The sequence below is a fragment of the Rhamphochromis longiceps genome, linkage group LG9 (assembly GCF_057381845.1).
Source record: "Rhamphochromis longiceps isolate RC_006_pf linkage group LG9, R_longiceps_female_GT1.1, whole genome shotgun sequence".
Classification (NCBI taxonomy): Eukaryota; Metazoa; Chordata; class Actinopteri; order Cichliformes; family Cichlidae; genus Rhamphochromis; species Rhamphochromis longiceps.
This window is the reverse complement of record NC_140565.1, coordinates 34,130,713-34,145,940: the sequence shown is the minus strand read 5'-3', so window position 1 is coordinate 34,145,940 and position 15,228 is coordinate 34,130,713. Positions and strand designations below refer to the sequence as shown.

The 15,228-nt window shown below is 41.8% G+C and overlaps 1 pseudogene across 1 annotated transcript; it reads right to left on the bottom strand.

The window, feature by feature from the left end:
- Positions 1–4,726: 4,726 nt before the first annotated feature.
- On the bottom strand, positions 4,727–14,672 carry LOC146662732 (uncharacterized; annotated as a pseudogene). The gene is made up of 3 exons (XR_014913410.1): positions 12,071–14,672; positions 10,109–10,873; positions 4,727–6,865 (listed from the first exon to the last, which is right to left on the bottom strand). The product of XR_014913410.1 is annotated as an uncharacterized LOC146662732 (transcript).
- Between the last annotated feature and the right edge of the window lie 556 nt (positions 14,673–15,228).

Sequence of the window (15,228 nt, the reverse complement as noted above, 5' to 3'; positions counted from 1 at the left end):
CTCCAGTCAGTCCCAACGCTGAGTGTTTTGAGGCTAGCCCCATTTATTATTTCTTAATAACACAGTTTTTAATGAAATCAAGCAGAAATGAGTTACACTTCTTTTGTTTTTGCAGTGCACACAGCTAACTCTCTCTGCTGAATATGTAAAAAATAAAAGTTTTACTGTGTTACATGCCTGAATGTTGCTCATGGTATGATGGGAAATAATGTTTTCCATTCTTTAGCACATTGAACAGTCAGTTTTCATAGAGTTCAGGTTTATAGGATGAAACAGTTTGTACTGATGCATCTGTCCTCTGGATAAATCTGTACCTGGGTCCTAATCCTCAGAACACTTTGCACAGTGCTCAGGGATTTCTATCAGAACAGTTGTCTCTTATATCAAAAGCATTTTGGTTCTCCTTCAGCCTCCTCGTATTTATCTCAATTTCCTCGCTGTTGTCGGGGAGAGACTCATATATGAATCATGAGCTTATTCTGTATTGTTGAACCACTAAATTGTGCTGCTCTTTGCACACTTAGAGGTGAAGGGACCAGAGGCAGCAGCAGCAAAAACATCGGACAGCAACAGCAGCCCAAGCCTCATAGTACAGGAAGGAAGGCGCACACTGAGGGCTGTGAACCCCAGGAAGGCCGCCGGACCAGATGGGGTAACCGCAAGGGTCCTAAAAGAGTGTGCAGACCAGCTGGCTGGGGTCTTCACTAAGATCTTCAACACTTCACTGTCCCAGTCCTGCGTCCCGCCGTGCCTAAAGTCAGCCACAATTGTCCCACTGCCAAAGCATACTAATATTAGCAGCCTCAACGACTACCGACCAGTTGCTCTAACACCTGTTATAATGAAGTGCTTCGAGAAACTAGTCCGATGTCACAAAATGTCCTGCTTGCCACCCACACTCGACCCGCTCCAGTTTGCATACAGAGCTAACAGATCAACTGAAGATGCCATCGCTACAACGCTCCACACCACCATCTCTCATCTGGAAGTGCAGGGCCGTTACGCCAGGCTGCTCTTTGTTGACTTTAGCTCTGCTTTCAATACGATACTTCCAGACAGACTAATAGTTAAACTGCTGGAAATTGGACTTCCTTCTACCACCTGCCGCTGGATCAGAGACTTCCTCTCAGATCGTGTACAGAGAGTTAGGGTGGGGCCTCATCTTTTCTCAGCCCTCAGCCTCAACACCGGCTCTCAACAAGGCTGTGTACTGAGTCCCCTACTGTACACTCTGTACACACATGACTGTGTTACACATTCACAGCACATTTCTGTGCTTTCTTTCAGTGCTTCCCCCCCCCGAGATGTAATATGCTTTGAATTCTAGCCAATCATTTTACCTTTGCGAGCGTAGTAGGCGGGCCCAGGTACGTACGTTCTTTTAGAGCAGAGCTACAGAGTAAAAATGCCCAAGACGAAGCGGTCAAAGTCTGGCTGTACTTCACAGCAAAAGATGCAAACTCAGCAGCAACAAGTGCTTCAAGCTGACACTGTGCAAAGGAGGTAACTCCTCGAATCTGATGAAACACCTGGTGACGTATAGCATTTTGTTAAAAGCCGAGAAATGCGCCGTATTTGATAGCTTGCTGCGAGACCTCACACCGAGCACATCTACTGTGGGTGTGGTGCCTGTTATCGGACCCGGAGTTAGCAACATCCCCAAAAACCCGAAGAGGAGAGTCCTGGCCCCTAGCCCTGCCAGTGTAGCAGAAATGATGAGGATGATGATGCAGCAGCAGCCGTTCTTCTCTGCGTGGGCAGCTTAATGTTGTTTGTGTGTAATTTACGTTGAGTAGGCTAACCACGTTATTACATTAATGCATGTAAGGTGAACTAGCAAACACCATCATAGCTACATGCGGCTGTCTTCTTGTTTGATGGCAGATACTCCCTTCACCCTGGCCAAAAAGGCTAAAATGACCAAAGAAAAAGTGGAAAACAGCTAAACATGAGAGGTTTTTGGACAAAGTTTGTGTTTTTTTTCTCCATTGATTATGCACTACTTCCAGCCGAAAGTGATACTATTTATGCCCCATATCTGCAGAAAAGGTTAACATTGTTATCTTTTCACAAACCCCCCCCCCCCCCCCCCCCCCAGCTAAACGTGAGAGTTTTTTGGACAAATTGTGTGTTCTCCATTATTTAAGCACCGGCACTGTTTCAAAAGTACCGGTTTGGTACTGGTATCGGATTAAACCAAAACGATACCCATCCCTACTCCCTGTCCAAGATGTGTACATCCTCATCCTTGAAAGAGTGTCCACTGGCCTGTAGGTGTAAATAGACCAGAGGTTGTTTGGTTTCGCCGATGTATAAATCCTGGCAGTCCTCCTGGCACTTAACAGCGTACACTATGTTACTCTGTTTGTGTCGGGGGACCCGATCCTTGGGGTGGACCAATTTTTTGTGCAGCGTGTTTGGGGTTTAAAAGCCACAGAGACCCGGTGTTTAGAAAAAATGTGTCTCAACTGCTCCAATCCTCCTGACACATATGGGATCACTACAGGTTTTCGCTTAGGCAGCGGTTGTCCTTCTCTCCTGGATCAGCTGGAGCTTTCTTTAGGTGCTTTTCCAGCTTTGACAAAAGTCCAGCTGGGATAAACACATTTAGTCAGTCAAACCTTAAATACTGATCCGTATGTGTAGGTTTACGGTACACGTCAGCTTTTAGATGTCCCCCATACTGATGGAAGCTGGCGTGCACCGTAAACCTACACATACGGATCAATATTTAAGGTTTGACTCTCATCATCCACTGGAGCACAAACTGGGTGTCATTAGGACGCTACAACACAGAGCGAACACCATCCCCACTGACACAGCGGCCAGCTGCATTTATTGCATTGAAATGCAGCCAAAGCCGCGGAGTCAAGGAGGCCATTTATGTGAAAAGGGAAAGACCATCTCTGAATCGAGGAGGGGGCCTAACGGTACATCTTTCCCCATCTTACAATGCTGTGATTTCAGCCATTCCACAATTCTCTGTGAACGGTACTCATGGCTCGGTACTTTTTGATCAGTGGGTTTTGGTCAGTGGTTGTTGATCAATGGTCATGAGAATTTGCATAATCATGATTAAGGAACTGACCTCCCAGCCCATTTGTTCCTTCAGTGGGCTGGTTTCAGTCATTATGCAAATGTACTGTTTATAAGATTGGGGAAACCTGCAGTCAGCTGAGACTGAAGAAGTCATTTGGATGAGTGATGAAACGTTTGTTCCACAAAACGCTACGTCCAGATGAACAGAATCAACTGTTGGAGATACACACTTCTCAGTTACTCATTATATATGCTCTGGTATTGATTACTTTCTTATGAATGTAGTGAACAGGCATCAGAACAATTAGTCTTCTACCAACACAGCAGATGTCTCTGACCATAAGACAATCCATTTATCCAGGAGTAAAATGACTGATCATGAGTATACTAAACAATGAAAGTATTATAAAAGACACTAGGAGAGAAATCATTGGATATTTACAAGAGAATAAGAATAGCCTGGTTGAGCCCACTTTAGTTTGGGATGCAGTCAAGGTGATAATGAGAGGCTGGAGTATGATGAATGTCGCGAGAGAGGTGATATCCCAAGTGAAAGAAGTTAAACAACAGATCTAAAGAACAGACCCAATATTATGTCACAGAGCTTGTTAATGATATTAATTTATCTTCCACATAAGTAAATCCTAAAAAGTTTATCTGAACGTAGTGTTTTCAGCGGTAGAAACATTTAATCTCTCATCTAAGTGACTTCAGTCTCAGCTGAACAATATTCTGTGAGGTCAGTTCCTTGATCATTAATATGCAAATTATCATGTCCATTGATCAACAACGACTGATCTCATAAATGACTGTTTTATTTTCTCCCTCAAGCCTCCTTTCTACAACAGTCTTTTTACATATCCTCTCAGTACGCATTATTTTATTTCCTCCTCTGTCTTACCTGACATCAACAGGTTCCCATACCTTAGAATTCTTGCTTGTTTGACATTTCCTTTCATCTTTTTCAGTTCTCTTGATACCACAATTGGACTTAATCGTATGTTCTCATTCTTCTTCTTCTTAAGGTTCAATATTAATTTGAATTCCTCTCTTACTATTTGAAGCACTCGCTTCATTTGAACCAATTTCCCCTATCGCCCGTTTCCAACTTAGCGTTCCAACCAGACTTTCATTGTCGTCAATTCATTCATTGTAGTCCAGTCAAAGGCCAGCTTATGCTAACTGCTGTCTACCTTCTTCCTCCAAAATTAAGCCAGCCTCCACGAGAGCTTCTCTAGCTAGGTAGGTCACATCTGCTTCCAGCATCTCACCCTGGTAGAAACTCCGTGATGAAGCTGCAACTCTTTCCAAACACAGGAAACAGATCAGGGAGCAGAGACCCACGTGGTTCACGCTGATCTCAGCTACGATCCAGGAGACAAGGGTGCGCAGATCGATGCAGATACCGATCCAAATATTTGTAGAGGAACCAGAGGAAAAGGCAATGGTGACTGAAAGAATTGTGACTGGAATTCTTTGTGTTTCTTCAAGCATTTTCACCTATAATTTGAGGGACTTCTTCAGTTCTGAGACCAATTGATGGAGATCCCAGATTTTACGCTATAGTACAAGCGTTTCCTTTGGAGAGTCATTTACCAAAGTTGAAAGAGTAACCTTTATGTCACGGCTGGGGGCAGTCGTGTGGTGTATTGAAAAAAGGATCCAAAATGCAGGTACTGGCTGGGGTGCGAGTGAGTTTTTATTTACAGCGGTGAGAAGGTGACAAAACAGGAAGAGCAGAGCAGGGAGTAAACAAACCTAAACTGGGAAAACTAAAGAACAAAACTTAAAGCAGACACTCACGGGAGGAGGAGCAAAATGCACAAAGAGAGATGGCAGAGAGACGCAGAATGAATACCGGGTAACAGAATAATGCAGACTGACATGGAACTAAACAGACGACGTGACAGAGCACAGGAAAACACAGGGCTTAAATACACAGGGAGTAATCAGGGAATGGGCCACAGGAGGGAGACACAGCTGGGAGCAATTAGGCTAACGAGACAGGGAGAGGTAAAACTTAACACACTGACATGAGACATGAACTTTCAGAATAAAACAGGAAACTAACAGACACAGAGAACCAGACAGGACACTGAACTTGACAGGCAGACTCATGAGCAGACACAATAACACCATGGACAGACAGAGGGAACACAGAGAAGGGAGCAGCCAGGCAAAGAACAGAAACCTAACAAATGGCAAAATCACAACAGAATACATACTCGGAATGAACAAAAGCATAAGGAAACACAAAACACTGAGTCCTCAGACTCAGGACCATGACACTTTATCCTTCAAGAAAAAACAAAAAAGAAAAAAAAACCCTCCACACTGCACAATAAGAATATAGAAACTGATTTATTCATTTGACTACTGAAAAAATGTTTTAAAGATTTTCTTTAGCATCTTTATCACTGTCAGCTTTGCAGTTCTTTTGCTGACAGAGACATCACTCATGTCCCTCACACTAAACAATTAAAGAACCAATTAGAAATAAGCCCTGAGCTGACAAACAACAGTCCTCTGAGAACTTTAATCTCTAACAGTTCTTTGATGCTTTATCCAAATTTTCTAAAAATACTTTACCCTCTGCAGGCCAACACTGTATATATGAATGTGTTCTTTGCTTGATTAAATAAAGCATAAATAGACTCACTGCTCCACCTTGTGGTATAAATTTCTTTATAAATTATTGCATTGAAATGCAGCCAAAGCCAATTCAGATTCAAACAGAATTTTAAACAGTAAAATAGAAATAAAGACTTCAAAAACAATGAAAATATAAAACTAGAAAAATATTGAACTGATTAGATTATTGCAGTGTTCTTCTTTAAACATGAAGTTTGAACTTTTGCTGTAATAGTAACTGGATGTAAAATATATTTCTATAGATTTATATTACAAGCACTACTGCTAAACACTATTGTTTCCTGAAGGAAAATTATTTGAATGTAAGAGGGATAACATTTTAGAGCAATAAAATTTCCCACGCGTGGGACAAATAAAGGTTATCTTATCTTATTTATGCAAAATTAAAAGAAGGAAAATTGATGTGCATATCTTTACTTACACCTTCCCAAATTAAACATTCAGGATTACTTCCTGCAGGTCCAGAAATCAAAGCTACATCATCAGATCCAAGTGTGTCATCAGCTGACACTTTTTGCAGCAGATTCCAGCTGAACTCTGTGGAGCCTGATCTGATTTTAAGTCTGACCCAGAAACCAGAAGAGGATCTTCAGATTCATTGTGATCCAGAGATGGGAGTGATTTCATGATGACGCTGATGTTTGCACAGAGCAGATAATGAAGTGAACGTTTTTACACATTGGTAACAGTGAAAGAGTTTATTTGAAACGTGGGATCGTTTGTGATCGGAGTATGTAGTGAGATTCCTAAAACTCTTGTCACACTGGTCACAGCTGAAGTTCTCGTCCATGTGTCTATTTTCATGTTTGTTACGAGACCCTGGATGTGAAAAGCTTCTGTCACAGTGTCTGCACTTGTATGGTTTCTCTCCTGTGTGGACTCGTTTATGACATTTAAGCTCACCTGCAGTGGTGAAGGATGACCCACATTGGTCGCAGATGTGCTTTTTAACACCACTGTGGAAGAGTTCGTGTTTTTTTAAATCACCTAATGTGGGGAAGCCTTTCCCACATTCTTTGCAGTAGTTCATTTTGTCTCCAGTGTGTCTACGTTGATGTATTTTTAGGTTTCGTTGCAGAGTGAAAGTTTTTCCACAAAGGTCACATCGAAAGTCTTTCCCACCACCACAGTGACGACAGGGTTGAGAACTGGATCCATCTGTGTCGCTCTGCTTCTAAACAAAGACACAAAGACAGAGTAAGTCAGGGAATTCCTTCAACTTTATCATCCTGAACGTTGCCTGAAATAAAGAGCATCTCTGCCAACGTCCAATTACATTTCTTCTGTTTACATTATAACACTCAGCTTACTGGGCTACAATAACTGTCTTTGATGTAGAGGAACAGCAACAAGCACTGGTACCCTGGCTGCAAACAGAGGCTCACCATACTTTGAGGAAATGTAAGCAAAACCTATAGACTATTAAAAGTAATGCATTAAAGAATAAAGTTACATTGAAACCAAGCACACCATTGTTTTTCTTCTGACATTACCAATAAATCTGATGTGTCACATGGCCCTCTTCCTATTGAAAAAACAAAAGTTGCATCCAAGATGGCCGACTTCTAAATAGCCACTATGGTCACCTCCCATCTTGATGAGTTTGCTCCCTCACATATACTAATATGCCACAAACAGGACTTTAATATCACCAACCATTCCCATGTTATTACGGTGTATCCATATAAATGGCCCACCCTGTCTTTACATGTAACATTGTTATGAAGAAAAAATGTCAAAAGCAACCACTGGCCCCCGTGCATCTTCACTTTATAAAATTTGGCCCTTTTTACAAAAAGTTTGGACACCTGTGCTGTGCATAAAGCAGGGGTGTCAAACGTACGGCCCCCGGGCCGGATCAGGCCCACAAACGGGTTTAAAACGGCCCGTGAGATGATTTTGTAAAGTATAAAAATGAGCAGCAATTTTTCAATAAAGAAGCTGCTGTTCCAATTGTGTCCATTGGATGGCGCAATAGCAATTGTGAGCTACTTTGTTTTGCCCGCGAAATTTAAACCTGATGTGCTTTGGCACCCTTATTGCCCCAATATGTCTCTGTCAAAAAAGAGAAAAGTGGATGCAGAGTGCAGAGTGTTCCAAGAAAAATGGTCATCCTCCTATTTATTCACGGAAGTGAATGGGAAAGCTGTATGTTTGGTGTGTTCCCAGCATGTTGCAGTGCTGAAAGAATATAACCTCCGTCGCCACTATGTGAGTCTTCATGCCGACAACTTTCAAGGACAGCGGAGAAGAGAGAAGGTGAATGAACTGTTGGCGGGTCTGAAGAAACAGCAGTCTGTGTTTACTCACAGCCGAGACATCAGTGATGCTGCAGTGAAAGCTAGCTACCTCATTGCTAACGAAATTGCACTAGCTTCAAAACCATTTAGTGAGGGTGAATTTGTAAAAACATGTATGATGAAGGCATCGGAGATTGTGTGCCCTGAAAAGCGCCAGGCCTTTGCAAATATCAGCCTGACAAGAAACACAGTTGCCGACAGGGTTCCTGATCTTTCAGCGGATTTGGACAGCCAGTTGAAGCCAAAAATAAAGTCATTTATTGTGTTTTCAGTTGCAATTGATGAAGGCACGGACATTACAGATGTTGCACAACCGGCAATTTTCATCCGCGGAGTTGATGACACATTGACCGTCACCGAGGAGTTCGTGGAGTTGGTACCGATGACAGATACAACGACCGCAGCTGATATTTTCACTGCACTCGTCGGCGCGCTGGACAGGGTGGACTGGTCGCGCGCTGTTAGCCTGGCTACAGATGGTGCACCCTCAAAGCAGGCGTTGTAAAAAAGTTCAGAGATAAAGTGCAATCTGCAAATGGAGGACGTGATTTTTGGACTTTTCACTGTATTTGGCACCAGGAGGCTTTGTGTTGCAAGTCACTGAAAATGGATAACGTCATGAAAGTGGTCATCCAAACTGTTAATTTCATCCGATCCAGAAGCCTCAATCACCGTCAGTTTGACAGTCTTCTCAGAGAGAAAGACCACATCTATGGCCTGCCATGCCACACTGAGGCAAGATGGTTGAGCCGAGGTGCTGTGCTGAGGCGCTTCTTTGATTTACGAGAAGAAATTGAACAGTTTATGGAAGAAAAGGGCAAACCAGTGTTAGAATTTCATTCCGCAGAATGGATGCAGCACCTTGCATTTATGGTGGATGTTACAGAGGACCTGAATAACTTGAACAAACAGCTGCACGTTGTCACGCAGTATTATGACAGCATACGTTCTTTCAAGTTGAAGCTGTTATTGTGGGAGACGCAGCTCGCTGGTGGTGATGCAGCTCACTTCCAAAGTGTGGCAGATATGAAGCGGTTTAAAGATAAAATAACGGGACTGTTACTAGTTTGAGCAACGATTTCAGATTTTTGGTGAACTGGAGAAAGACTTCAAAGGTTTTTGCTCGCTGTTCACCGTGAATCCCTTTGATCTGCCTGTCAGGATCCAACTTGAAATAATAGACTTGCAGTGTGACTCGGATTTGAAGGGCAAATTTGCCGCAGCTGGCTTGAACACATTCTATCAGAATCTCTTGCCAGGTTACCCCAACTTGACAGCCCTCACAGCAAAACTGTTGTGCATGTTCGGAACCACGTATCTTTGTGAGCAAGTTTTCTCTGTAGTGAGCATAAATAAAACAAAACTGCGCTCAAGGCTCACGCACAGGCACTCGAATCACATCCTGAAGTTAGCTGCCGCTCAGGATGTGAAGCCTGATATTGATGAGCTGGTGAAAGCTAAAAGATGCCAGGTATTAGGAGTCAAATAAACTATGCAACCCCACTGAAAGTGCTGCATGAGACACCCTGATGTAGTTCTGTGATCTGTGATATACTTCTGTGAATCACTGAGGCACTGTGTGCTTGTGTGTTCTTAGTCCTCAGAATTTTCAAATAACTTGAGGTGTTTTGTAATTAATAGCTATGTTGTGCCTGTACTATTTTGAACATACTGTCCACAGGCTCTAGCTTTATTTTTATGTTGATCGTATTAAAACAAAGAAAACAATTTGAACTTGTTGTTTTTAAGTTAGTATATACAATGATTTTACCAGTCCGGCCCACTTGAGAATAGACTTTTCTCCATGTGGCCCCTGAACTAAAATGAGTTTGACACCCCTGGCATAAAGTTTTTATGTCCTGTTGAGATTTGAAAATTACAAATAATTTAAATAATGAATCAGAACAAGTGCAACTGTAAATCCTCAAATATGGATACAAAGTTACAGTAATGATTGTTCTTAGTTTGAAGACTTATTATGTTCTTTACTGACGTTTTCAAAATTCCAGTAGATGCCATTGAGTCCAGTAGAATTACTACATGCGAACATAATTTAATGAGCAGAGTTGATCCAAACAGTCAGTCTTAAATTAGAAGACAAGAATATAAATACATACCTCACAGTAACTGCACTTGCAGAGTTTCTTCCTGGTGTGGATCTGTTGGTGTTCTTTCAGGTAACGTGGAGATTTAAAAGTCTTCTCACACAGGTCACATTTATAAGGTCTCTCCTCAGTGTGGGTAAACTTGTGGTTTTGTAACCGTGCATGTGTTGTAAACAGTTTGCCACACTGATCACAGCACCAAACGTCATGTCCAGTGTGAATGCGGAGGTGTTTATTTCGGGTCTCTACACGACTGAAAGTTTTTCCACAAATGTCACAGCTGTATGCCTTAATTCCAGAGTGGGTAACCTGATGACACTGTAACTGGCTACTGCGAGCAAAAGCTTTACCACACTGATCACAGGTGAACGGTTTAACTCCACTGTGGACAAACTGGTGTGCTTTTAAGTTTCGAGGTTGGGCAAAAGATTTCCCACACAAGTCACAGGTGTATGCTTTAACTTCACTGTGGATGAGTTGGTGTGTTTTTAAGCTTCCAGTGTGGGCAAAAGATTTTCCACACAAGTCACAGTTGCATGCTTTAACTTCACTGTGGATGAGTTGGTGTCTTTTTAAGTTTCCAGGATCAGTAAAAGATCTTCCACACTCGTCACAGTTGTACACTTTAACTTCACTGTGGATGAGTTGGTGTGTTTTCAAGTGTTTAGAACAGGCAAAATCCTTCCCACACTCATCACAGCTGTATGTTTTCTCTCCCTTTCTTCTGTGAGGTTTGTCGGCCTCCTGAGAGCGCTGACTTCTCGCTCCATGTTGGTCCTGCAGTGACAGAGATACAAACAGAGGCAGTGAGTGAAATGCAGTCGTGGAACAAACTGAAACTCCATTAGTGGAATCAAAGATGTCAACAAACACATTGTAGGTGTGTTACCACCAGAGATGGGCAGTAACGCGTTACTTGTAACGAGTAAAGTAAGGGATTACTATTGCAAAAACGGTAATTAGATTACCGTTACTTTCCCGTAGGAACGCTGCGTTACTGCGTTACTAAAACTGTGATTTTTTGCCAGAATGTCTCATGACAGTGACGTAAGCGAGTGCGACGTTCGTGGCAACAGCTGTGTGCAGATCAACAATGAATAATATATCGAGTGCAGAGAGAGTATGAGCGTGCAGCGTTTAAAGCGTGGAAGTACTGACCTTACTTTGAGTTTGATTCCATAAAAAGTGACAAAAACATTAGCGTCCATCGTGCGTTGGAAGAAAACTTATTTTTTACAGCGAAAAAACCCCTAAACTTCCAAACAAGCACCGAGTAGCTACGACGTAATGGGAAACTCACAGAGAAAGTCGCGGATTCTTCCACTGACCGCGGCACACCTGCACCAGGGTAAACCTCCGCCTACCCCAGTCCTGCTATACAGGTGAAAATAGAGCAACAGGACCGCTGAGTCTTTGACTTTATTTATTTTCTGCTGTGTTTTACTTGCATCTATTTGAAAGAGTGAGTGTAAACAAAAAAAATATTTTATTTTATGTGCTGGAATGTGCAGAAAATAGGTTTAAATGTTAAACTCATTTATTCAACTCAGAGAATGTTGCAGATAATTACATTTTTGCTTGATGCATAAAGTTAAAAGATTAAAACTGATAAAACAAGTTTTAAAAAGAGACTTTTCCATTTGATCACATTTTGTATGATGGATTATGCAGAAAAAGTAGAATTGGGCTGAAAGATCTATCACTTTATCACCTCTTCAGGTTGTAAATCGTGTTTTTTTAAAAGTAACTAAGTAACTAAGTAATTAATTACATTTGAAAATAAGTAATGAGTAAAGTAACGAGATTACTTTTTTGGGGAAGTAATCAGTAATTAGTTACTGATTACTTTTTTCAAGTAACTTGACCAACACTGGTTACTGCCACCTTCTGCTGATATTATCACATTACAATTATGAGCTACAATGAGAGTTGTAACCTGCACACAGTTTCAATAACAGAGATATTTTTGCTCACCTTTTGGGTTGAAGTCATTGTTTCCTCTGTAGTGGCTGAGCTGAGTCTAAATGGCTCGTCTCCTCCTGATGATCAGCTGGAACAAAAAAATATATTTATATGTATTTCATCCTTGACCAAAAGAAGCTGAGATGGAAAGCTCAAATCCACTCAAACTAAATATCTTCAGTCAGTGTGTCAGCCTCCAGTTAACGACAGTGATGAGAAACTGCACTACTGAACCTCCACTGACTGAATAACTTTAGTTTGGTGCTTCATTTGAACCTCATAGATTTTATTAAACAAATTGGATAAAAACTTTGAAAAACTGAAGGTGAGCTGATAGTAAGAGGGTCATCATCTGACACTAGGGCTGCCACGATTAGTCGGCTAGTCACAATTACGTCGAAAATCAAAATCGTCGACGAGTCGTTTGAAGCTTTGTAAGATCCCAAAAGACGCAGGAATAAGTAGTAGGATTTAAGAGTGTAATAACGGACTGAAACAGAAGATGGCAGCACTGCATGTACAAGGATGCCAGCTGCCGTTAAACCCCGAAAAAGAGGTAGCTCTGTCCCAGAATTCATAGCGCAGCCCAGCTCAGTTTCCAACAATGGCAAATATTACTCTTATTATTCTTTCTGGGTCACAAAATAAACGTTTAACATATTTTCAGGCGAGAATGTAGCTGTGGAAACCTCAAATATCTGCTCAGTTTATCAAGACACCACATGTTTTCAATAGCTAGCCGGGGGCAAGGCTAACTAGAGCCCGTGGGAACACCGGACTCCCGGCAAATCGTTTTCAAACCCACCGCCGTCTTTCGCTACTCAGGTTAAACATGATATATAAGTCACTTAGATAACTTAAACATGTTATTGTTTGGCTTTTTTTTAGTATTTTATTTGTTCCTGAGTAAATCGGTTTGGCTGAGATTAAAGTTATAGTTTTGTTTTTTTTTACAGCTGAATAAACGTCAAGCAGACAACTGATTATCAGAAGTGTGAGATGCTCGAGAATATACTCCGGTGTCCCGTTATATTTTAGATAGCAAGGAGTTTATTAAACTTCACCGAAACAATCTGCAAATTTCATTAAAATTTGATAAACTATCATCTTGTCTTTATTTTTAGTTAGCACATACCTTAAACACTTAAAGCTATAAGCTAATGATAGTTATATAAGAGCAGATGCTGCTGGTGCAATAAGCTCCACGTTTTACGTCCAATGGATGCATGATCTGATTAGTCGACTAATCGCAAAAATAATCGGTGACTAGTCGACTATCAAAATAATCGTTTGTGGGAGCCCTACCTGACACTACATCAAGATTCTTAGAGCATGTCATGGTTCACTTGATCCCTGCAAGCAGGCACAAACTGAAACTGTCTAAAGCTTTTGTGAAGACACTGAAGCAGTGGACTGATGAGGCTGTGGAGAATCTGCAGGTGTGTCTGGACTGCACCGACTGGCAGGTTTTCAGGATTGTTATTAACAGTTTGGATTATTATAGAGATACTGTGACGTCCTGTGACATCAGCATCTGTGAGGAAGCTGCACAGCATCACACACCAGGGTGAGTTAGAATAATGGCCAGCCCTGGTTCTCTAATATATTCATTGGGCTATAAAGCTGAAGACATGATCACTTCAATGAACCTGACCGAAAAGGAGGTGAGTGAGTACCACACTCTCAAAAACAAACTTAAGGCACACTTTGTAGTCAGAAGAAACATTATCTTTTAAACGTGAAAAGTTCAACCGAAGGCAGCAAGAAGTGGGAGAGACGGCAGATCGGTTTATTACATCCCTATATGCCTTGGCGTAGCATTGTGACTACGGGGCGCTGTACAGTGAAATGATAATTGACAGACTCGCTGTCGGAATGAGAGACAAGAGGCTCTCGGAGGAACTGCAAGTGGATGCAGAGCTCATGTTAGAAAAAGCAGTGATAGGGATTCCCCAAAGTGAGCTTGTTAAGAAGCACCAGCATCTTCTTAAAAACAACTTCAAGCAGGAGAATCCTTGCAACGTGGACATCATTAGCAAAGATAAAACATTTCAAACCAGAACAGACTGTGCCACAAAACACAGAGAGGAACATGAAACATGACACAAGGCAATGCAATCGATGTGGAAAGACAACACCTCACAGCAAAAAGCTGTGCCCAGCCAAAGAGGTAGTCTGCAATCAGTGTAAAAAGAAAGGTCACTATGCAAGAGTGTGCAGGTCGGGGGCACTGGGAGAAATATGGGCAGCAGGTGGTGACATTGAAGAGAGGGAAGTAGCACAGTAGCATCTGATAGAACTGAGGATGCATGGATGACTAAAAAAAAAGTTAACAATATAGACCTGTTGGCTCAAAATTGACAAAAGAGCGGATGTAACAGTCTTGCCTGAAAGAAAAAAGCAGTTACAAAAGAAAGCAGTTAGCAGTTACAGAGAAATTTACAGCTAACCTGAGTACTCCGGGCAACACTACAATACTGTGTATGTAGTAGCAGACCTGACACAAGGGTTACTTAGCTGCCCAACAAGTGTAGAGCTTGGGTTAGTGGACAGAGTAGAAGCAGCGTCACTCCCTTCAGCAGAGGCGGTAAAGCAGCACTTTCTGAAGCTACTTAGCTGTTTAGGACAAATGGAGGGGGAATACAAAATTGAGCTTAAAGCAGATGCTAAGCCATTTACCTGTTGACCCCAAGAAGGGTCCCACTTCCCTACTGCCTAAAATCAAAAAGGAGCTAGCTTGTATAGAAGAGTTAGGGGTAATCTCCAGAGTGTAGCAGTCTACTGACTGCTGTGCAGGAATCTTTCCAGTACCCAAACCAAACAGAGAAGAAGTGTGTGTATTGACTTGACCAAACGTAACAATTCTGTGAAAAGAGAAAGACACATGTTGCAATCAGTATAGCACACCGTAGGACAGCTAGAAGGCGCGAAGTTCTTCTCAAAACTCGATGCTAACTCAGAATTGTGGAAAATACCTTTTTCCAAGCAGTCAGCTCTTTTCACAACCTTCATCACGCCATTTGGAAGGTATTGTTTCAATAGACTCTGTTTCAGCATATCTTCAGCTCCTGAGCATTTTCAAAAATGAATGTCTCAAGTAGGGCTGGGTATCGTCACTGATTTCTAGAATCGATTCAATTCCGATTCACAAGGTCCCGAATCGATTCGAT